Consider the following 26,604-nt stretch of genomic DNA (forward strand, 5'->3'; position numbering starts at 1 on the left):
GCAGCTCAAGACATGAAAATCAGAAACCAGAGAAAACTCCACTCACCAGATACAAATTATATACCCCAAGCCATGCCCCAATAACCCACCTTTACTATTCACACCCTACCTGCCTACAGTTACCACTCAGTTAATCCCTGGCAGGGTATTAATCCATTATTTGAGTAAAGGCTCTCAACCCAATCATTTCACCTCTGAACATTTTTTAATATTCTCATACATGAGATTTTGGAGACACCTAATACCTTAACCCCAACCTTTCATCCTTGGCCCCCAAATCCTCATTCTCACCTCACAATGCAAAATCATTTAATCCATTTCCAATAATCTCCAAAAGTCTCAACAGTTCCAAAATTGTCCAAAAGTAGGCCAAATATATTCTGAGAGTCAAGGCAAATTCACATTGTGAGCACCTGTGAAAATCAAAAGCAATTTATAAGTGTCCCGAGGGGGCATAATTGTAACGTATGCAGTTGAGGGGAGAAATAAAGAATGTCCACATGCTTCTGCCTCTTTCAATGCTTTATTCACTCAAGTTACTAAATACAGTTTCACTCTATAGGTTCTTAATCAAGAAAACAACAATCCTTAAAGCTGGGCACTGCAATAGACATAATCAATTTATAGCAAATAATTCTAGATTAATTCTAAGCACTGCAAAACACACTTAATCATAATAGGCTAATGACAGACATTCCCCCTGCATGCTAAGCTCAAGAATCTTAAACCTTAGGCTTTTTGTCCAGCAGCTGCACACTCACTCAGATCATGGTGACCAGGTCTGGAACCAGGGCAGGCTTTTCCTGGCATGGAGTGGATAGACAGTTTAGGAGAGGGACATAGGGAGAAGTTGCGGCTCTCACCAAGGTCCAGACAAGGCAGTAGAGTTTGAGAGCTGTGAGGATCACACAGAGGATAAGGAAACATGACAAGTGATGGGATGATAGGTCCTCATCAGGCTCTCCAGTTCGAGTGCATCCTTGTTTTGGCTGACTGAATTCCTGTTCATTTGATCTATTATTTATATTAAATTTGGGGATTTTTTGGACCTCCCCTTTCAATCCTTATCAGCTACCAATGGATTTCTCAGTGACATCATCTACCCTGAGGTCAGAAACATCTGGTCTGATGCTCTCCACCCTGATCTTCTCATCTTTTCCTCTTATCAGGTGAGGACAGCCTGTCAGGGGCTTCACTCTGTTTATCAGGGTGAGGGAAAGTAACTTGTTTGTGGCCATACTGGAGGGCTCTGTGAGTGTGCCTGGTGAAACTGCAGGTTTCAAACTGGATTTTTTAAAATGGAGTTGCTTAGGCTCAGGCCGAAGGCCATCCTAACAACAAGTATCCAATATATAAAGGTACAGAGTAAACATTTCCATTCACAAAAATATGGGCATAAAAAGAGAGGATGGGACCAAAGCAAGACAAATACTCAGCTGGTCAAACAAGTCCTGTGGTTCCATGTCCAGCATCTGGAACACAAGGCATTATGATATTCTCTCTAAAGTACAACATTCTTCTGCTTGTACATGTGTGTGGTTCTGCCCCTGTGACTTTGCAGATTCAACCCACATGGCCCCTCCACTGGCTTACCTGTGCTCAACTCCTGCACCTTTCCTTGGAATAACTCCCACATTACTGCCATTTCTTTCTTTTTTGAATTTTTTTTTTCAGATGTTGATGGATCTTTAATTCATTCATTTATTTATGTGTAGTGCTGAAAATTGAACACAGTGCCTCACACATGCTAGGCAAGTGCTCTTCCACTGAACCACAAACCCAGACCCTACTGCCATTTCTTAATCTCAGGAGTCTCCAGTCCAGTTTTGGCCTCCTCCTCTCATCTCTACACATCACCAGCTCAGGGGTTGCCCACAGGGACTCTGTCCTTGATGCAATTTCCTTTGAAGTCTTGGTTGAGGTCTCTATGATCCTATAACTCTAGAATCCTAAATTTCTGCAGAACCAACACCACATGGTTGCTGCCAGGTCTGCCACTAACTAGAGCAGTAGCCTACCTCCTGGGTCCATGGACTCAGCAGTCTGAATGCCTGGGTGATGATCATGGTGAAGCAACTTCCTATGTTGCCCTATCCAAGCAGGGTGCCCTACTGGTCTCTTCTCAAAGTAATTATTACTTTTACTCCCTTGATCCTGAAGTGGATGTAGTCTTGCCAATTCCTGTGATGCCCTCAAGCCATCATTCTTATTGTCTTCAAAATCTTTAGCATTTATTTAGTGGCTTTAATATCTTTAACAATTGACTTTTCCTTAGCCCCACTTTCATTCCCACCTTTCAAGTCCAAGTTTTTCAAATCTTTCTGCTGTTTTCTGCTCCTAAATATAACCATAAGCTTGGCAAAAAGCTTCCAGCAATATCCATGCCATTACTGCAATACTATGCTGCTTAGAAATTTCTTCTGCCAAGTTAAGAGGTCCTTCACATTTATAATAAACATCACAGAAAGTCTCAGGACATAGAAAAAAATATAGATAACCTCTTAGTCAGAATAGAATACAAATGGCCTATAGTCCAATTTCTAAAAGAATCCTCTGAAACCTCATGAGTCCTGTCCTTTTGTTGTTGTTGTTGTTCTTATTTCATACATGACAGTACAATGTACTTTGACACATTATACATATAAGGAGTAAAACTTCTCATTCTTCTGGTTGTACACGATGTAGATTACATTGATTGTGTAGTCATACATGCACATAGGAAAGTAATGTCTGATTCATTGTACTGTCTTTTCTATTCCCATCTTTACTGTGCATTTCTATTGGCATTCTGCTCTTCTGAGTTTACACCAAAATTGCCCATTAGTTCCCTTACAACAACCTAAAACTTTTCTAGCTTGCATAACTAAACTTTCCAAAATTCACCCCACAAATTCCAAAAAGCTCCAAACCTTCTGAAACACAGGGTAATAACATGTTCATATTAGTCACAGCAAGGACCACAGTTCTAGTGGTTGTTGTACCAAATTTGTTTTAGGGTTCTCTAGAAGGACAGGTCTAACAGGATATATATATCTATATCTATATATATATATATATATATATATATATATATACACTAATATGTATTATAATATATATGATTATTAAATTGGCTTACACATCAGAAGCCTCAGAACAAGAGAGATCAGTGATGTGACCCCAGTTTGAGACCAAAGCTTGGAAATCTGGAGAGTCACAGGGAACAATCTGCTTTGGAAGAGGGAAGGAGTTGTACAACTGATATCCTCAAGTAATCACAGCAACAATCAATGCCATACAAAAAGAAGCAAGCTTGTATCTGCAGCTGCTTCTTTATTCTTTCAGCTTTTGGTCCATCCAAGTTTCCAACTTATTGAATGCTTCTGCCAAAACTTAGGATAGATTTCTGCTTCAGTTCACTTTCCTACATGCCAATCATTCCTAGAAACACCCTCATTGATACACCCAGAAGCCTCTTAATCTTAGGTGCATGTTAATCCAATCAAGTTGACTGCTGTCTGTTTTGTTGTTGTTATTGTTGTTTGTTTGTTTGTTGTTTTGGGTTTTTTTTTAGTTGTAGATGAACACAATACCTTTACTTTATGCATTTATTTTTATGTGGTGCTAAAGATTGAACCTTGTGCATCACACATGCCAGGCAAGCTCTCTGCCACTGAGCCATAACCCCAAACCTGACTGCTGTCTTAATAGGTCTAACCTTTATGTCTCTATTGTGCTTTGGGTTTGGGGAGAAAAAAGGCTCTGATAATTTACCTTTGTAACATTTACTAAAGATTTTGCTGCTCCTTATTTGAAAAGTTGTGACAAAGTTGTCTTTGAATTTCAGACTCTTTACTCATAGGTTAAGATGCTACATTTTCTGCCTGGACTCAGATATCAATACACAGACTTGTCAGTTAATACTTCCTCTATGATGGTCCATTGAAGATTTTGAACTATTAGACCTGCTTTTCTAAATGCTGAAAACCCGGATTTATCCTTTTTCACATTGTTAGTTTCATCTTTGAGCAAACGATCTAATTTATAAAAAATGCCTAAGTTCCAACTTCCAGAATAAACTCAAGATTTTGAACACAAAATAAAAGAATAATTGGTATTGATTTTTGCCTATACAAAGGCCAAAAAAAAAATGTGTTAAAACTTAATGATAAATTGCTACATTGATGTCATGACACCTAAGTTCCACCATTGGTTTGACTACTAATGAATTGTTAGAGCCCAGAAAATCACTTTATCTCTCTCAAGCTCAGTGATTTAATCTGTAATGTGGTTGGATGTCGTCTACTTGTTCAAAGTTTATTTCAGAGTGCTAAATTGTTAAGTTTATATGTCAGAGACTCTAGGAGTAAAGTGAAAAAGAAATTGAGAGAAAAAGGAAGACAATTGTTTTGGTTGGTCTATGGACAATGTGTAATGAAGGTTTGGAACACATGATACATTCAGCTTTTTATAAATACAAATATAAATATGATGCTATGTTACTATTATTAGTTTGTTACACTTTAAACACAATTTAAATGTCTATTGCTTTATCCACATACTCTCATATTATATTTTTTTTACTTGTTTGTTTTGGTACCAGGGATTAAACCCCAGAGTGCATAACCACTTAGCAATATCCCCCAGAACTTTTTATATTTTATTTTGAGACAAGGTCTCACTCAGTTGCTGAGGCTAGTTTTGAACTCATGGTCCATCTGCTTCAGCTCCCAAGCCACTAGTATTACAGGGGTGTGCCACCACACCTGGCTCTCATATTTCTTTAAGAATCCTATTTTTTTAAATTGAAACTTTTTATTTTAATGCATTATCATTATATACAATAGTGGTGTTCACTTTACATGTTTAAAAATGTACATAAAATATTTTTTGAAAGTGTCAGTGATAAATGTGTAACTGTACAGTGGAATAAAATATTTCCATTGATTTCAAATTCATAACCTCATTCTCCTAAAAAATGTGCCTTAAATAATTCCGCTAATAGAGGGGAAAACTCCATTATTTGAATAATATTTCTGTGATATTATTAACAAGTACTTTTGTCACTCACAATCTTTTTCAGATTGCTAAATGAAGTGCAAATTGAACACATGTTGTAAAACTGAACTACAATATATCAACATTTCTACAAGACATAATAGCCTAGACGTTTCACCAATCTTCAAAAATGTGAATAAAGAAGACTTAAAATCACATAGCTTATTCAAAATTGGGGGCAACCATAGTATCTGTTCTCCATAATGTACTCATAATTTATTTGTATGTGTATGTAAACAGACATGTAAGTTTTTCCCCCCCTAGGTTTTTGGTTGTTTAGATGTAGATAGAATTTTTAAATAATTTCTATTTATTTACACACTACTTTATTTTACAGAAATATTCTTATCACCACCAAGTGTGTTGACTTATCCTTTTAATTCATTGATTTTTCCCATTCTCTTCTATCACTATCATAAAGGGTATACAATAAAAGAAGCAAAATGAGCTGTCATCTTGTTCTGAAGAAACATATTTCCTTCAGTTGTATTGAAATTCCAATTGATTATTTCACTGTGTGTACAATATATTCTAGTCAAATAGACATCAATAAAAACACATCCCCAATAACTCATTAGCATCACAGTATCACCAGGGAAGTTTTCATTTCAGGCTTTTGCTAATTGGCTGTGGTGGAGCTTCTGATTCGTGAACAGATCGTTTGAGTCCCCTCTGTCACTCAGGTTATAGTTATCAATACTGCCAGTCAAGGTTACTGGAGCATAACATTACTCACAAAAAAGAGTAGAGACATGCACATGAATAGATCATTATAAACCTCTATACTGCTAGTGAAGAGAATAAAAAGCATATAGATCTTTGTCAATGGAAAGAACTTCAGAAATCATCAACTGCCTCGTTTTACTGATAAGGAAATTAGAATTTAGAGACAGAAAGATTCTCTTGATCAGACAGGTAATTAGAGGCAACTGCAAAGATATATATCTTGGTCTCATGATTGTCACTCCATTGCTTTTTTCACTTCACCTGCTGCAGGTTGTGTAGGCAGTGGATCAGAAGTTTGCAACTAACCATGGAGTATTTCTCTTCATTTTCTTATATTTCTTATGTATAAATAAAACTAGAGCAAACAAAGTTTTCGATATTGTTGACGAATTAAATTACATAGAAAGACTGGGGACAGTCTTTTCTAATTATGTAGACAATAAGTTATAAATAAAAGGGAATGCTGGTGTTTTGAGAATAAATGATTATCCATTAATCTATTCAAATATGTCCATGAACCCATTCCTACAGCCTCTAGTGGACTGTATCTCACAACTGCATTCTGCTCTTGATAAATCTCATGATATCTTAGCAATAATGTGATGTTCTTCTTCTGTCAACAGAATCTTCTCTCTCTTGGTCTGCTTTCCTAGCATTAAGCTTTCCCCCCATTTCTTTTCTGCACGTTCATGAGCCAATTCTGGAATAGAATCACAGGCTGGTGAGTTTTCCAAAACTCTTCCTCTTTGCCTGCTGCAAAATTTGGAAATGTATGCAGCTAAAGTAGATATCCTTCCTGACTTCTTAAGTGTGAAGAATAATTTTTCTAATAAAATAACCAAGATTAGTGGACATGCTTTTGCTCACAATTTACCATTTTAAAGAAGAGCAAAAAAAAAAAAAAAAATTCTTTCCTAAAAATCCTTTTGTTGTCAACTTTACTTAGTGAAAAATAATTCTTAGACTGAAAACTGTAAATGAATTAATGTGAAAATACTTTTTTCCCTGAAAATACATACCAGTTGTTACTTAGTAAAACAGTCTATGCATCAAAAGATGACATGTTTATTATAATTTCCTGAATCCAAGGCACTTCATAAACAAGATGTTTGCTTTCCAAGGTATTTTTAATCCCAGTATCATACATCAAAATCTTAAGTAATTCTTAAGTGTGGGGAAATCAGAGTGGTAGATGTTAAAATTTTGCTCCCTTTTATTCAATGTTTTGTCCTCCTATCCTGAGACTTCTTAATTTGTTCTAGTTTCAAAGTGGTAGTGGTTCCCTAAGTACTTAGAAGATCAAATATGAAGATTAACCTATTAGAAATACAATTTAACACAATTTTTCTCCTTCTATTTTTCCAATTTTTGTCTTTATTTCTTTGCCACCACGTACCTTTGTCTTTGACTATTCGTTCCTCTTCCACCTTCGTATTTCTACTTTCATCGCTGTTTTATATTTGTCTGATTCTAGCATTATCTTTTCCTAAAACTTAAAAACATTTGTCTCATAAAAACTGAAGTGGAAAAAGCTACAATGGTAGTGAAAAATATATACAAGCCCATTAGATTATCTCTTTTAAAAATATAAAAATTTTATTTATCAATGGACCTTAATTGTATTTATTTATTTCTTTATATGCAGTGCTGAGAATCAAACCCACTGCCTCACATATGCTAGGCAAGTGTTCTACCACTGAGCTACAATGCCAGCCCTAGATTATCTCTTGAATGAATATATTTTATACAATGAATTGAGTGACTGGAGAGGAAAGATCTAATATGTTGAATAACGGACTCTAAAATTTTGGAAAACAATGTAAAATAATAGTTCTGTTTGTTTTTTAAAATTGCAAATGACACTGCCATAAATATGAAACATGTACTCAGTATCCTCTTTGGGAAAGTCTATGTAATATGTGATTTTCTTATAGCAAGGAACACTGAAAATCTAACACTGTATGCACAAATACATAATATGTTATATTAAAATGAAAAATAGGGTTTGAATATCCACTTGAGCACACACAGATGTCTAATTTGTTCACCAGAATATGGTAAGTATGGTGCAGTCACTACAGTGTAAAATATCTGTAATAAAAGAAGAGTCGTGCATGCATAAGTGCACACAGAGAGGAGTCTCAGGAGTTTATCCTCAGGAAGTTAAAAGATTTCTATTTTCTATTCATTCATTTCATGATTTATTATAATCATTCTATACAGCAGCACCCAGCAGAGAAAGTATAGTTAAAGTTGGCTTTTTGCTGCTATCATAAATCCCCCTTTTTGAATGATTTATAACTTGGGTGTTTTTATTTGCTTTTCCCTGAAACTAGGCATATAGGTACTTAAACTGTGAATCATTATTTCCTCAAATTTAATTTAAATCGGTTTAGTCTTTCTTTCTTTTTTTCCTATCAACTAGAGAAGCATAAGATAGAGTCACATGGGACATCACAAATTCTATGTTCCTGAAATAGGGCAGTTGCTAACAGGAAGCAGATAATAATTATCATATGAATTTCTTTTTAAAATCCCTGCTGGACAAAATGAGTATGTGGAGTGTTCTAGGGCAATTCAGTCCTCTTTTAAAAGCCAGTTTTAACTTTCAACATTGCAACAATTTACTACGTTAAAAATGTTAAAAATAAAATGTAATATTAATTAACATTCTCTGAACATCTGATTGAACTTTGACTTGCTCAAATACTCAAAACATTCTTTTTAAAAATTATGGGTTAAATGTGGCATTGTTCTTTTTTAATTTTGAAAGCATTTTTTATTTTTTTTTCTTTAAAAATAAATCAGTTTTAGAATAATGCAGAAAATAGGTATGGTTACAAATCTTTCTTTAAATAATAGAAAAATTACTGTTAAATGAATCTCAAAATTGTGTCACATACTAATTGAGTATTATACACATTCCCATAGAGTTTGTTTTTTAAGTAAATAAACACACATTATTTAAAAACTTTAATTAGATAGACTTTTTCTTAACTTGAAGACATGTTTGTAGCATATAATTGTGTACAAGTGATTTGTAGTTGTATATTGTTTTGGAAGGCATGTATTTCCTGCAACCTCTCTAACCATCCCTATGTGGTTGCTATCTCCACCTGTTGTGTCCCATGTTACATTTTTATTGATAGGATGTTCACATTTCTTTTATCCTTGACCTCATCCTCTTGAGAAAACTCATATTCTTTCCTGATTTCACTTAACATCCGTTTGTTGATATTTCTTAATTTATGGCTACTGCCCAAGTTTCTCTTGTATTTCATACCACTCTGCCATGTGGCCTAATCAATGTCTACATTTGCCTACCGATTACAAAACGCCTGAAGCTCAATTAGAGGAGAACTGAGTCCTTTATATTTATTTTCCAGTATCCCCCTATCCTTTCTTTAATCTCAATGAAAATTATAATTATGCATCCTGTTCCTCAGGTCATGCCAATAGCACCTTTATTTCTGAGTACAGTTTTTGTCACTGAAATTTAATTGAAAACAGTTCTAGAAAATAAGTTAATGTAATCCTCTAGCATCTGACATCAACTTTGGCATATCAAAATTTTTATCATCTTATAAATGAACTTTTAATTATTTACATTCTTATATTTCTAAATATTTTCTAGGAAATACTAGCATAGCATAGGTTCAAGCTCATAACATAAGGTCAACAAATTTTTATTGAATGAAAGCATTTAATATAAAAACATCTGATAGGTTTTTAATGTGCCTTGTCCCTAAAGAATTCATGTGTGGATGTTTGGTCATCAGTGTGATTGTGTTGGGGTGGTGGGACCTGTAAGAAGTAGGACCTTGTAATAGCTCATTAGGTCAAGGAGTACTGTCTTCAAAATGAATTAATGTGGTTCTCATGGGATCCTGATTTCTTTTCATGAGGAAGTGTTATAAAAAGAAAGACTAGCTATTTATGATTTCTGTCTTATAATCTCTCCCTCTCACACAGACTTATCACTGTGATGTTATCCACCAAGAGGATTTCACTGGAGCCAGTGCAGTGCAAGGCACTGAAGCTCCAAAAGTGTGATTTAAACCTCTTACCTTTTTAAGTAAACAGACACATATATTTCCTTATAGTACAGAAGTAAAAGAGAATAATACATGAAATTGATACCAAGGAGTTGAGTTCTTACTATAATTATAACTGAAAATAGGAATACAGATTTGGAAATTTTATCAAAAGAGGTTGAATGAATTTGGAGGAGCAGGATACAAAGCTGTAAGTATAACATCAGTGATTCTAATGAGTGTTCAAATGATGGAGATACTAGGGAAATTGTTTTAAATAAAAATAAGATTTCAATTGGGAATTAAAGAAGTTGTCACCCTTGTTCTACCATTATAGAAAGCTTGAATGAACTGTGTTCATGCACGAGACCTTTACAGATAGGCAAATTTAAAATGATAAAAAGGTTATTTGGCTAAGGAAATTTTTTTTTTTTAAAAAAGGTATCTGGTCTGCTTCCTGGCTATTATTGGTTATTTTTAAACATATTTACAGTGTGACTCTTGAACAAAGGGAAACATTTGGAAACCAGGGAAAGAGCAAAATGGAAAATGTGTGTTGAGGCTGCAGCTAAGTAATGCTTACTAAAGAGATTAGTGTGTATAAATATGAGTCATGCACTAATCTTCCAGGCAATTAGATAAATGCTTTGAGGGTTTCTCAGAATTCTTCAACCATCCCCCTTCCATTACAGACCCAGAGACCTTCTAAGAAGAAACTGTTTCAGGAAGAGTCCCTGGGGTATTCTCAGTAGAGTAGCTGACCAGGTTGTGTATTTGTCACCCTGTTTATAGGTGTCAAATTGTTCTATGTCTGCAGCCATCATTCAAATGATCCCCCAATAGCTTGTGCATCAGCAAACCTTAGTAACATCCATTAGTGCTGATTTTGTGGGTGCACAGAATATCAGAGTTATGGAGTCATGTCAGATTCCACCAAGATTTTAAAAGAAAGCCTAGATGGCAAGCAGAAATTTGCTACAGAGTTGGAAAAAAGGTACTGTTAAGTATCTTTTCATGGAGGACAATACCTAGTGGAGTCATGAGAATGGAGAGAGTCTGGGGACACTAGTAAGGTAGAGCTATTAGCAATGCTCATGGTTTGCTGGGGAAAGCTGCAGAGGGTATGCAAAAGTTAAACTGAGAAAGTAACAACATGGCATGATAGCAGCAAAGCCACAAAAGTTGGGACTGTTTGAATACTAGAGGCAACTCCCCAGGCAAACTGTGCAAGATGTGCTGGACTTGAATCTTTAATATTTCATATCTTTGCTTCTGGAATTCAGTCTTGATTTTGGTCTATTACTCCATTGTACTTTCCTGTTTTCATCTTGGAATTGGAATGTTTATCCTATCCCTGTCCCACCTTTGAATCTTGCAATGATTTAAATTGTTTTCTAATTTTATAAGTATTCCCTGCTGAAAAAGAAAATTGCCTTGAGTTTCATATGGGACATTGGACTTGGAATTTTAAATAGTTCTGGAACAAATAAAGAGTTTGGTTCAGCTGGTGATGAAGTGAAAGCACTTTGCATTGTGAGAAGGACATAAACTTCAGAAGTCCAAGGCAAAAGACTAATATTTGAAAGTGGATTGTTCTTCAGGGTTACATGTGTTGGAGGCTTGGTTCTCACTGTAGCAGGGTTGAGTTGATTGTGTCTAATTAGAGATACTTGGGTCATTGGTAGTATTTTCCTCAGAGTGAATTGATAGAGTGAAGCAGGAAAATAGATGTTCCATATACAGTCAAGGATAAGGGCCTTGGAGGGAAAAAAAAGAGGAGAACATAATGCCAACCTGAAAGGAGAAAGCGGGTCTGAAAGACATCCAGCAACTCACTGCCCCCTCCTAGTGTTAACCACAATGATTTCTGTACTCATTTCTGTTTGTGGTGAGTGGCAAAATTGCAGCATATGCAGTTGAGGGGGAGAAATAAAGAATGTCCATGTGCTTCTGCCCTTTTCAATGCTTTATTCACTCAAATTATTCAATACAATTATACTCTATAGGTTCTTAATAAAAATACAACAATCCTTAATGAATTCATAGCAAACAATTCTAGATTAATTTTAAGCACTGCAAAAGCATTTAATTATGACAGGCTAATAACAGACATTCCCTCATGTGCTAAGTTCAAAAGTCTCAAGCCTTAGGCTTTATGTCCAGCAGAAACACACTCACTCACACCATGGTGATCAGGTCCAGAACCAAGGCAGTCTTCTCCTGGTGTGGATTGGATAACCATTGAGGAGAGGGTCACAGGGAGAAGTTGCAGCTCTCACCAGGGTCCAGATGAGGCAGTAGAGTTTGAGGGAGATGAGGATCACCACGCAGAGGATCAGGCAAAGGATTACAAGTGATAGGATGTCAGTCCAGGTCCTCATCAAGCCCTCCAGCTCAAGGGCATACTTGTTTGGGCTGGCTGAATCCCTGTTCATCAGCTCTATTACTTATACTAAATATGGGGGCTTTTGAGTCTCTTTCAATCCTTATCAGCTACCACTAGATTTCTCCATGACATCATACCCTGGGGTCAGAAACATCTGGTCTGGTGGTCTCCACCCAGATCTTTTTGCCTTTTCCTCTAATCAGGTGAGGATAGCCTGCCAGAGGCTTCACTCTGTTTATCAGGGTGAGGAGAAGTGACTTGTTTATGTCTGAGGGCCTTACTGGAGGGCTCCCTTAGGTGTGCCTGCTGAGGCTGAATGTTTCAAACTGGAGATTTTAAAATGGAGTTACTTAGGCTCAGGTCTAAGGCCATCCTCACGCTATTCCTCATAGTATTGACAAAAAAGACTTTTCTCAGTTACCCTTTCCCTTACCCTTAGCAAAGGCTGATCACAAGCAGAATCCTACCAGAAATGTTTCTTCTTTCTAAAAGTTGCATCAAGAACAAATGGATGAGAACTGTACTCTTTAATTGTATAACTAAGGAATTGAAATGATGCACTTCTGATTAGCTTATTAAATGCAGAGCTTTCTCTCAGATTAGTCTATGCCAGCATTCCTCACACCACCAATCACCTGCACTGAGTCATCAATGTACCTTTACAAACACCAGACAAGAGACACATGTTGGTTGGTATCCCTCTCTTGGAGTACCTCCCCTTCAAGAGCTCTGCTTTCTTTCTTCCTATTACTCTAATAAATCCTATTACTTTAGTCTCACCCCTCGGGCCCTTGGATGTCATTCCTCCAATTTGAGAGACAAAGAACACAAATGCCTAGATCCAGTGATACAATAGTACTTATGGGGCTCTGGTGTTCTCATGAGATGGTTGTTATAAAAACAACAAAACTGGAACTTTTCTCATATTCTGGCTTTCTGTCTTTAATATGCTTTTTCCTTTTCACATAGGCTCCAATCCTTGTGATGATATGCTCACCAGAGCTGTTGCCATAACTTTAAATCTATAAAACTTTGAGTTAAATAAACTCTTCCTAGAACCCAACCATGGGCATTTTATTACAGTAAGAGAAAATAAACTGATACAATACTTTAATAGATTTAATTGTATGTTAGACTACTTGTTTCTAACATACTTTTGTAATTCATATTTATGCTTTAAAATTTTTATATTTTACTATTTGCCAATTAAATTCATATTTTAAGTAATAAAAAGGATGTAAGTTCTCATTTTACTCATGACTACCAATGACTATGCCATTTTCTAGCAAGTACAATGACATTTTATTGGCAAATTCCCAATTAATTTATATGAACCATACAAAAGATCTAAGTTTAAGTCATTCTTATTTTATAAGCCACTTATGATTTCAACCAAATATACAGTACTTTCTTTGAAATATGATTAGTTGAAATATTTAGTGCATGTATAAAAGTCTTTGTTTCATTTATAGATCATTGATACATGGGAATAGAATTCAGGACATTTTAATTATTTGTATATGTTGTGATCTTTTCCTGTGCCTATTTAATTTATATAACATAAAAAGATAAGAACAAATATCTTAATAAATGATTTTAAAAATGATAATAATAAATACCTTCTAAAATATTAAAACTCATATGCTTATCACTAAATACTTTTTTTCAAATGGTTTTATATTTTTAGTTTTGAATGTGAGTATAAATGCAAAGCAACTAAAAGAAGTTCATAAAATAAGTTTTATATAATTAAATATCTGGATTTGGGTAAATATCTAGCAATGAAACATTTATTTCTCAAATATTGATAAAATGCATGGTTTCAAAATATTAAAATACCAAATATAATAACAATTATTGGATTTACTTTTGTCTTTTAAAATAATGGACACATTCCTATATATTATTTACTTCAATTTGTATCTACAGAAAAGAGTTTTGTTTTTTCTAACATGTTGCTTCAATGACATTGTCCTTTTAATATTTAAGGCTTTATATTCTAATTGAGGTGTAATTAACATGAAATAAACTGAACTTACACAATGTATAAAATTACATGGATTTGCATGCATTGTGGGTACTATAAAAAAAATTAGGATAATGAATATACTTATTACTCCCAAAAGTTTAATCAAGCTCTTCTCTCCTACTCAACTTTGCCCTATGTGCTCTGAGACACACACACACAAAAAAAAAATTGTGATTTCTGTGATTATAGATTGCTTTGTAACTCCTCAAGTATTGTGTAAATAAAAATAATATAGTATGTATTCTTTATTGCTTTGTTTTTGGATGCACCCATGCCACTGTATGATATTGGTGTTTTGATCTGTTTTATGTTATTAAGTTTTCCCAGAATTAGTTTATCCATTCAACTCTTCATATGTAGGTTGTCTTATTCTCTTAACAGTATGTTTTGACGAGTACAAGTTTTAATTTTTGGTGTTCATTTTATCAGTTCTTTGTGGATAGTACTTTTGACATTGTGTCTAAAAAATTATTCATTTAAGCTAATGTCACAAAAATATTTTACTTATGCTTCTTCCTAAAACTTGCATTGATTTAGGTTTCACATTTTTTTCTATGATCAATTTTAAATCAATGTTATGTATGGTAAATATTTTTAAAATTTGCCTATTTTCCTTTTAGTTCTATCAATTGTTGCTTCATTTTTCCTGAATCTCCATTATTAGATACATAAATATTTAGAACTGTTGTATCCTCTTGATGAATCTCTATCTTTACAAAATGATTTTCTTTATGATGGGTGATATTCTTAACTCTGATGACTACTCTGACTGATGTAAAAAGAGGACTCCTAGCAGTCATTTGTTTAGTTAGTATGGTATATCATTTACTATCTTCACTTTTATCCTATCACTCTCTTTACATTTAAACTGTATATAAGTGACACATAACTGATTTTTTATTTTGTTTTATCCACCATGACAAAAAGACTTTCAATTCTTGTTGAAGCTATTTGCTTGTAATATGATTATTGATGAATTTAAATTAATATTATAATTTTTCTCTTTTTAATTTCATCCATCTGTGGTTTGGAAGCAGGGAAGCATATAGAAGCAGAGAATGCCATATGTAATCCCACAACTAATGGAAACTATGGGTACAGTTCTGTGGTAGTCATTTCCTTACTTGAATGTATGCATGAATGGAAAAAAGTTGCTTTGGGAATACTGCAAGTAGCCTTGTATTTTTTACACAATATGTTATTTAAGTATTTTATATTATGCTCAAATACATATCACATTAAATGAAATCATAATATAATTCTTAATATCTGGCATACAATAGGCATACAATAATACATATTCTTGTACTTTTAGTTGTTTAAATCATATCCAAATTTTTATTATTATAATAATACCACTAATCTACATAATTTTTAGCTTTCATATCTATTTATTACTTAGGATAAATTCTTAAATGATTAATTATCTTTCAAACCTTTGAACTCTCTCCATTGTCCACACTTGCATTTATTGAAATATAAAGAAAGAAATCTCAGGATTTGCAGCTCATGGTAGAGTATTTGCCTAGCATGTGTGAGGCACTGGGTTCAGTCCTCAGCACCACATAAAAATAAATAAATAAAATAAAAGTATTATTGTGTCTATCTACAACTAAAAATAAATACCAAAAAAAATTACTTAAAAAAAATATCAGTTCATTTGACGGATAAAAATAATCTTAGTGTACACATTTGCTTCTAATGCTTATGTTACCACTCTTGCATATGTTTATTGATATTTCATTTCTTCTATAACTTTTCTATTTTTGATATGTTCTCTGGCTTCTCAAAGTATCTCCTTGATTTGATAAGAGTTTTTAAAGCATGCATTTGCTACAGTAATTTCTCACTTTTAACTTTCTTTTATTTCACTTATTATATTTTTAGGTAATGATATATATTATTCCTTTATAATTTTACCTATAGTTTCCATTATCTGGATGGACTTTTCAAGACAAACAGTTTTTAACAAATTATTTTGGTTTATTTCTTTGTTCTAATTGTGGATATTCATTTTACACAAAAGACCACCTGAAATTAATTTTAGCATTTGGTAGCAAGCAAACAGTAAATATATCTACTCCTTTCATTCACTTAACAGTCAATCTTCTCTTAAAAAGTCACTATTTACATGCTGAGTTTACTTTTTCTTTACAAAATAAGAGAGGACAAATTGATTTTTAGCAAATCTTATATAAGTAATATATACTTTATTTATACTTCTATATTAATATATAACAGAAGCAGGCTCTAGTAACTTCAGACTATTAGTAAAATGAACCATATATTTTATCAATTACTTTGTAGATCTTTCACCATTTACAACTTGTTTCTGCCTACAGTGCTTAGTGTAAAAAATCAATTGCAAAATTAATGAGACATTTGACTTGACTTTAGGCTTAAGCTGAAGTCTTCATGGATAAAAATAATGAATGCCCATTTTGAATATTGAATTTAGCTATAAAGCTTGGAGAAAGGACTAAGAAGAGAAAAGCCACCACCTTGTATACAGTAAAAAAGAGAAGAATCATGCCTGAACTCTCACTTTCTGAGGTCTTTTGCAAGTGGAGGCTAATATTTGCTATCCCTTCTCTCTCTGTCAAAAAAGGGATCAGCATTCTTATTTTTCTGCACACTCACTTTTAAACTTCTATCTTCTACTTATTTACAATTTTCAAGTTCTTCTAAAATGTATGGCTTCTCAATGACTTGAATATGTTGTTTAACAACAGTTTGTTTTCCCACAATTCACCATAGAATTCAGGCTTTATTCTAACTTTCATGGTCATCCAGCTCACGTCATCTAAGATTTGAGCAAATTTATTGACCACCTATATGACCTATCTGAAACCATGACTTCATATTTACTTTATTTCTGAACTCCAGTGATTCATTACCTATGGCCACATTTCAAACATTTAAAAAAAAATCCAATATGACATACAAAATTATTTCTACATACAAAATTATTTCTACGTTATCACCTGTAAATAATCATCTCTTGATAGTCTTTTTTCTAGATTTATTTTGCACAATCTTTGAAATCTCCTTTTCTATTTATTTCATATCACCCACTTCTAGTACATGTGATCTTTTTATTAAGCTACATTCTGTTCTGTCTTGTGACTTCATTCTGAGTTACATCAGCATTCTTTTCCACTGTTAGTGCAGACATAACCTATGCAAAATTTTACCAGTATTTTCTGTTTCTATATGTTATAGAAATGAGGTCAAATATATAGATTGATTTTTTCATAAAGGCACAGTGTGCAAGACCAACTGAAACTTCCGATGTCAATTATCAATTCCTTTACTTTTCCCTGGTCAACTACAATGTGCATTCCCTGTGACAATTACTCTAAATCTTAATGAATCTTCATAAGTGCTATAACTCCAATCTCCACAATAGACAGTTGTGCTTCCTATGATATGGAAAAAAATAGAAACAATGATGATATATTTTAATGCCCCTCCTCAAAGCCTTAGTAAAATATCAATTCTGTAGGGTTGCTGCTAACCACCTGCTTTTCCACCTGGAGTTTTCTACTCTGCTTTATGTGTATTTCCATGAATGATTTGAAATAGCCTGCAGTTTATATATTAGAATTGAAAAGTGAAAAATATACATACTATGCTGCTAAAAGTAATCTTCCTGCTCTGTGCTTTTATATATATATATACATATATATATATATATATGTATATATATATATATATATATATACATATATATAAATACCCACATAATTTCTTCTAAATGATTGCAAAGAAAATATCCTTCTGAAGATGAAGTAAAAAAGACCTACAGATTTTGTTAGGTCACTTCACAGACCCAATCAAATGACAGTCAATATGTCACAGTCTGATCATTTTACAAAGTAACATTTTAGTGGGGACAGTAAGCTGTTTCCCTTTATTTTTCTGTGGTAAGGTGATTCAATTTTTTTCTCTAATATGTCCTTTATAAATTATATTTAGTGTGTGTCTATAAGAAAATGATGTGCCTTTAGTCATTTTTGTAAATTTATGCTATCTTTTCTTCATTTTTGCATGTTTCAATGTAATGGTAAATGTGATCCAACAGACACATTAGGCTCACCAAAATCCAAACTCAGAAGTTAAGTATTTTTCTTTAAGTTACATTTAATTAAATTTGATTTTCCAAGAAAATATAATTTCACTATTACATGAGTTTGTTCAAAGAGATCACTTGGTAATTTCAAAGTTTTACCAGATATTTCAGAGTTACTAGGGACTACTCATAACTCCTTTTTCCAGGGAAGGAAGGGTAGTGTCCTTCACAAAGATTTAGCATCCATATTCTGGTCCTGGTTGCATCATCAACCAGCCCATACCTGAGCAACTCTGATCTTCAAAGACCTCATTTTTTTTTCCAGCAAAATGAGGAAACTAAACTAGTTTATATCTGAGGCCCTGCTCAATTTTAATATTCTAAAACTATATTTATTTAAATGTCCTACATGTAATAGCATGATCAAAATGCAAAGGACATGGCAAAGAATAATGAAAAATTTTTCTGGCACCTTACTCAAATCCATGCTATTACCAGTTAAATTACAGGAGGCTTTGATTATGTATAATCACTTCTTTTTTTGTTTTACTCTTAAAAATTCCAGACTTCCCTGATCTTTGATGCTGTTATAATGACACAAATGCACATCAATAATTTACTGCCGCAGTCTGGCTGGGCACAAAATTACGAGCCACTCACAGCTTTGTAGATTCAAACAGCAATTCTTTATTCCCGAACTCACACTGGCCCTCTACAAAAACGTTCTGGGGAAATTCACGTTCTGGGCCAAATTCATGTTCTCCACCAGACTTTGAATCCCAAATACTCTCTGAATCCCAAGAGGAGGAACTCAAGGAGCGGGCGTGCCTGAGGCAGCAGGATATGCCCTATTCCCAGCAGGGTACACCTTAAACCTGGAACCGCCCTAAACCCAAGGAGCGCCCTAAACCTTGATCCTCCCTAAACCCGTATCCCCCTTGGTCCTTGAGCAAGGTCACCTTACATGCAATGTTACTGCAAATGACCTGGGTCATGCCATGCGTCATTTCTACTTGGCAATGGCCCTCAGCAATTTACTATATTCTGCATTATTTAAAGAAGCAATTTTCCTTTTTTACTTGAGAACATAAAGCTGAAAAAATACTACACATTAGACTTAAGTACCAGTAGAAAATACTTAATGTCAACTTATTGATATGAAAACCATATTTTCAATAAAATAAACCTAATATAAAACTAATTTAACTTCTAAGTAATTAATATTCAAGTTATTGATTTGATTAATACAATGCAATATTTAGAATATTGGCATAATTCAGTGAACACAAAATTCCCATATGAAAATGGCATGATGTTATTCCATGCCTTGGTGAAAGATGTATTCAAAGTGCAACATAGATTAATTGATTTTAACATAAAAGTAATAACAGAGTTATGAATGTTTCAGATTTCACAGTGCAAACAACTCTGTTGTCAAAATTGTGTTAAAATATTCATCCCTTTTCCTTCATCTCTGTGTGAAGAAATTTCCTATATACTATTAAGCTATCATGTTGCAACATATTGAATGAAAAACAAATATGAGAATCTGTTTTTCAAAGCACATTATTAAGCACACATTAAACAGAATTGCATAAACCTATGGCAATGTGATAAAAAATAAAATAGAAAGCCTATCTTATTTACATTAACATGTATTATTTTTGCAAGTTAATTAACTAATTTGCATTTTTAAAAATTTTTTGTTGTCTAATATAATAAATATTAGCATTTATGATATTAATTATAAAAAGCTCTAAAAGGGACGTTAAAGTCAATATATTTTAGAACCAATGACCATTGGTATCAAATAATATTTTATACAACATAAAAAAGTAGTTAACATGCAGAGCATAGAATAAGGACCTAAATATATACTAAAGTATATACCATGTATATGAGATATCATTTTCATTAATTATGAATACAATAAAAAAATAAAATCTTTTAATAGAAATGCAGAAAACATTAACATTTGTTGTCCTTGCTTAATAGGACTATAAATAATTTTTTCTTTAAGATTCAATTTTGTTTATACAGATGATCTCCAACTTCTGATGGTTTGACACATTTTTTAATTTTATAATTATGTGAAAAAAGTGCCTATTCAGTTGAAACTATTTTAAATTTTGACCATGTTTCAGGATAGTAATATGTTGTATGATATCTCACGATGCCAAGGAGGAGCAGTGATCTGCAGCTTCCAGTTAGTCTTAGGATCTTCATTATCAATTGATATCACAGTGGACTGGATTCAGTAAATTACATGGAATTCAACACTTTATTATAAAATAAGCTTGACCTTAGAGAATTTTATATAAGAGCTCCAAACACATTTAGTGCTGGATAAAGCCATGATATTCAGTAGGTTAGCCCTATTAAATACTGGTTTAAAAATATAATATTTTTCACTTATGATGTGTAAAGGATAAACTATTTTTTCAACACCGTCTTTTTGTAATATAAAAACAGCCCTCTCAGTGTAAACAACTATGCAGTTAATCAAATATATGATGAAACCTTTTAGACTGTGTACAATAGAAAAACACAATAAGATTACTTAGATAAGGTAGTGTCATGAGTTCAGTCCAAAGTTGATCAAGATCTTTCTTTCTTTGGATGCACAGAATTGTGTCTGAATAGAGCACTCTGGTCCCACTGAGGTGAGAGAAGTTATCAGAACAAAAGCAGGTAAAGAGCATGGTCCCTGTAGAGCAGAGAATTATAAAGGAAGAACTTGGTACAAAAAGGAACCTAAAAAATCTATTCAGCAGGTTCCCGCAAATCAATAGCAATGATCTGAGCTGTCTATGCTCAGCATGAGACTTATCTAAAGCTTGTCAGACAGCTGCTAGTGTAGGTTTGAGAGTGGAACGAAAATTCTGGAGGTTGAGCCATCCTGGGGGAAGAGAAGCACCAGGACACTTCATCATCCACATTTTTTCAGAATAGAGAAGTACTGTCACAGTCAAAAAATATCTCTGACATTCAACTGAGACATCAGAGTGTCTAGTGTTAGGAAAATGAACTATACCTTAGAGTAAAGCATAAAGTAGTGCATTTTAATGAAACCTAAAGTTGACAAGTTCCACAAAGGAAATAAAACATCATATACTGCAACCTGTCAAACTCAAAAAGCTTAAGAATACTTTGTTTCCTGAGATCTTCACCAACTAACCATGATACTAAGTATACAAACTTCATGTAAACAATGTGACTATCTACTAAAACAAAAACAAGAATGTTCAGGGGTCAATCACATAATTCAATGTCAGACTGCCAATGAGGAAAGATGTTAGCTGGAAACTGAAATCTAAAGGAAAGAATAAGGAATGTAAGACATGGGTAAGTTTAAGTGGCTACCTATAAAAAATAAATATTTTTCTTATAATTCAGTTAAGAAATATTTTAAAGAAAAGCAAAAAATCACGATGGATTATATATTCTAAAATAAAAAAAAAAAAAAAACAGAACTTGCTGGAAGGATTGAAGTCAGATTGTAAGGGTCCAGCGAAACGTCGGAGGGAGAGACCACAAGAGACCGGCTCCATGCAATTGGCAAAAGGGGTTTTATTGATTCAGCATGCTGAGACTCCAGGCTCACTCAGGAAGATAGAGCAGTCCAGAGCCCCGAGCAGAGGTCAGAGCTTAAGTACACTTTTTGGAGAGGGCGGGGGGGGGGGGCGGGGGAGGGCTTTGCATATATCAGAACAAATCATCATGAGGCACGGGAAAATTGAACAACAACTCTGAGACCTGGTTAGTACATTTACTGGCGGGAACAGATTGGACGGGGGTGATTGGTTACTTTTAAGCGGGGTGAACATTTAAACTGATTCGTTCTGGGGGCCCAAGGTGCCTATGTGCCATCTTCACAGAACCCCAAGTTATTAGACAACCAGAGGAGTCAGTGAGAATATTTACTGGGCAGCTCGGGTATTGTCCTAACAGCTACCAAGATTACAGGTTCCGGGGGTAGCAAAGGAATTGTAACAATACTTAATCTTTTACTCTTTAACCCAAGCCCTGCAGTTAGAATCTTCACAATGTCTGGTCCTTTACACTTTACCTCTGGCTCTGCGGCTTAGAATCAGCTTAGAAATTTTACCTTTACAAGATAAAGCAATCATGCTCTGTTGAATCCTATGCATTGTGATGTGGAACGTAGTAAGAAAGATATAGGAAATATCTCCTTTAAACATTCTGGGTAAAATATGAGAAGATATAATACTCTTAATAAACTCTGATAATGAAAATTACATGTTGTTAGCTCCATGAATTTATCTGAAAACATAATAATAAGATTCAATTTAAGAAATAAGATGGTATTCCAATTACCAGATGGGATCTCTAGAGTGAACTCTTATTATTATTATATCTGTCATTTATTTATTGGTTTTTTTGGGGGGGATCTCCTATTATTCTGTGTTTCTAATTTTTCTTCTATCGTGCCTAAGTTCCTGTTTTCAAGTGAGCTTGCAGTTCACTGGCAAGATGCACATTTCTTAGGATTGGGGTTGGTCTACAATGACCTAAACTTCCTGTGTGCACAGCCTTCTCTGTGGGCCACATTGTTTCACATCCATAGATTGGGGGAGCAAAAAGAATTGAGTCCAACATGAGGTTCATGTTTTTGCACAAGCAATAAAGTCTTTTTTTTTCTGACCCAGGCATTCAAATCTTCTGAAACCACCATGTAGTTGAGGAAGACATTTAGCCTATAGGTAAGGTATGTTCTCACATATTACAGATTCTTAGCAGTGCTTCTCAGTTGTTGGTGTTGTTTATTTAACTTAAATACTTAAATATATTTAGTAGCTACTTTAAAGTATTTGTTTTCTGATGCCCACATTTCTTTCTATCTCTGTCTCTTTTGCTGATTTTTTCTTCTCAATTGTAGGTTACAACTTCCTATCTCTCAGAGATAATTTTTTTTATGGTGTTATAAAACTCATATAGTTGATAATCCTATTTTTTGGTCTTCTTCAGGTATATATTGAGGTTTTTTTTTTTTTTTTTTTTTCTTAGTGAAAAGTTAATTTGTTATGGATCACCTTGATCTTGTCACATCTGTGTTAGTCTCTGCTCCATCTGGAGTCTTATTTAAATTTTGGTCAAATCATCTGCTCTGATATGGTGGTACTGAGCAATTTCAGGAATCTCCACCCAGCCCATTCAGAAATCTTTGTAGCTCTTTCCTGCAAAGGCTGGCATAATTGAACACTAATTAGTATTCTAATTTAACATTGGAATATACTCATAGTCATAATTGTACTAATTGATGTCCTTTTTTATCCAGCATTCTGAAAGCTGGCTAGCTGGACAAATCAGAATCTTGTAAGCTGCCTCACACTGCTGTGTCAGTTTCTTCTACTCAACAATGCTGTTGTTAACTATTTGGGCTCCCCTTACCAGTCCTATGGTTTGGAAAGTATCCTTAGGCAGTAAAATGACCTTATAGATCTTCTCATGTATATTTGTCTTTTATTAAAGCCCTGAATTATGTATTGTATAATTCCCGGAAATTATTCTTATTGATCATCTCTGATTTGTATTTATGTTTGATGTATGGTAATATCTAATCATTTCACAATTATTTCTGAAGTGTTTAGATATTTCCATTGCTAAATCACACAATAGTTTCTGTTAAATAAAAACATATTCCAATTTTTGAATTTCTGATTACTGAGGTTGATTTGTTTTGGAGCATCCTTCTCAAAATCTGCAAAATTTTCAATGATGATTCAATTCAAGTTAAAGAGGACCTTTATTTTCAACTCAGAATTGTATAAAATCATATCTGTTCATGTCATATTTAATTGATATCAATTAATGGAATTTTAATTGATATAGAAATTTGCTCAAAAAACTTCCACATAGGTATATTTTGAAGCTTGTTCTAATAAAATACCATTATTTTTTTCTGCTTCCTTCAGAGCTATTTTGCAACAGTAATAATAATTTATAAAAGAATAATTTTATATTTAGCCTTTAGAGTGAGTTTTTAATACTTGTTAGTGCTCATACACATTCTATTTTCATCACAGAGAGATAAGAATACAAACAATTTTAATTATAAAACTGAGAACATTCTATAAAATATTAATGGGAAAATAAAGGAAAAAACACTGCAAATACTTCCCTTTGCTGTCTTAGCCATTCGAGAAATTTTTATTGGGACAAATGGCTGATCTAAAAATCACTTCATGTGGTAATATTCAGTATAAGTTATTTATACAAAGTCATATGGATGGAATGGTGGTGACAGGAATGAAACCATTTTATCTCTGTTGATAACATTGTGATTTAATGTACTAGAGACTAATGTGCATTGTTCTTTCCTCCCTGAAACTTTTTAGGATCAACTATGCAAAATGACTTTGTAAATTATTTTATATGAACAATTTCCCCAAAGCATGTCTTTCTCATTGTCCACAAAGTGGAATGTAGGGTAAAGTACTGTGTGGGGGACGTGGTTAAATATATGCCATTTATTTACAAGAATATCAGCTAATATTGACGTGAGATAAAAAGGCACACAATGTACTGGGTACAGCAACATCCAAGAATACCAGAGTTTTGTATCTGTACAGAGAATTTCACTAAATTTAAAATGTAACATGGTGTGATGGCAATGTAGTTCAATGGTTTGATTAACATACACAAAACCAGAATTTGATCTTTAGCACCACAAGAAATAAAACAAAACACAATCACAAAAATAAATAAGTAAAAGTAAAAGGAGCATTTTCATGTATATTTTAGTTAAACTTCTTATCACATAAATTAAAATTTTAAATATATTCACCTTTTTTCTTGTTGTTGTTGTTGTTGCTAACAAAAACTATAATAGAAGAGAAAGTAAAGTGGAAAGACTCTGATAAGTAAGTGGTGTACCAGTCCAGAGAACAGTTGAATGGCAGGGATTGTGAATCATACCAATATGCATTTGGGACTTAAGTGTTAAAATTTTTTATTGAGTAAATTGAGTCATAATATTTGAAAAGTATAATTATTGGGTTTAAAAGAAACTTCAAAATTAATAAGAATTGAAGTATTCAGTCCTAATGACAATGACCATAATAACAACAGCTAATATTTTTAAGCATACATGGTGGTGGTATTTCAAAAATAGGATTAATTTTTTTTTTCTCCAAGCACATGTAGAGTATTGGTAGTAATAGATCCACAATTTAACTCTTGAAGTTCAGTTTTCATCTTTTTTTGTTGACGTAATTATAGACTGGGACCATGAACAAATGCTTATTGTCTTTTATTGTACCTAAGAGAGTGAACAAGGTATTAGGAATTCTCCTTAAAACACTGTAATTGGTTTCTCCAGGGCATTTTTCTTACTGTGTTATTAGAACACAATAGCTGTCTTGATTCTGAAGGAGGAAATTCGTGATTGAAGGAAAACAGGAAATAGGAGCATTTCTTTTCTTTCATCAGGTTAGTTTTCTCCCTAAGGAAGAGAGGGGGTGTAGCTAAACAGCAACCCACTTCTGATGAGGATCCTCACAGTCAACTACATGCACTATGTCAAGAACATTTGGCTGATTTTTCTTTTGCTTTCTCCTTTTAAAGTTAAAATAACTGTATAATGGGAAGTTAATTGGCTGAAATTTCTTTTAGTTTGTTTGCCTAGGCTTGAACACTGATAAGAAAATTCTTGGTTTTTTAATTTTAGAAGTTTTTGCTTATTTTTCTAGATTATGAAACTCTAAAATGGATTGAATCATAAATACATTTTATAATACTTGTGTTTATATGTGAATACATGTATTTTCCAAAAGGCTAAGCCAAAATATATTGTAAATGCCTTGTGCTTTTTAGTCTGAATTATTCTGTGAATGTATTTATAAAAATTACATATAAATATAAAAAGGAAGCCAAAATCCAATAAATATAATTAGTTGCTCATTATTTTTTGTATTTCCACCATGAACGAATATTTATATTTAAAATTTTTATTTAATTTATATTCTTATTAGTATGACTTTGAGGTTACATTTAAATTTTGAAGTATATATTATAGTTGCTAAGCCCTTAATATTTATTTAAAAATTTATTTAAAAATTAAGTTTAAAAAAGTAATAAGTATTAGGATAACTAATATTGGAAATCATTTTTCTTAATTATTCTTCTTTCAAGACATTTCAAAATGGATTTTTTGTGTGTGTGATATTTACTTTGTTTTGTAATGGTTCCCCATCTATGCTTTTGATTCTTTATAATTTACTTGACTTAATTACTGCTTTGAAGATTATGTAATAGAATTTAGATATCATGACTATATAAATGAAACAGATCATTCAGA

This window comes from Callospermophilus lateralis, chromosome 6 (assembly GCF_048772815.1).
Source record: "Callospermophilus lateralis isolate mCalLat2 chromosome 6, mCalLat2.hap1, whole genome shotgun sequence".
NCBI classification, from domain to species: domain Eukaryota; kingdom Metazoa; phylum Chordata; class Mammalia; order Rodentia; family Sciuridae; genus Callospermophilus; species Callospermophilus lateralis.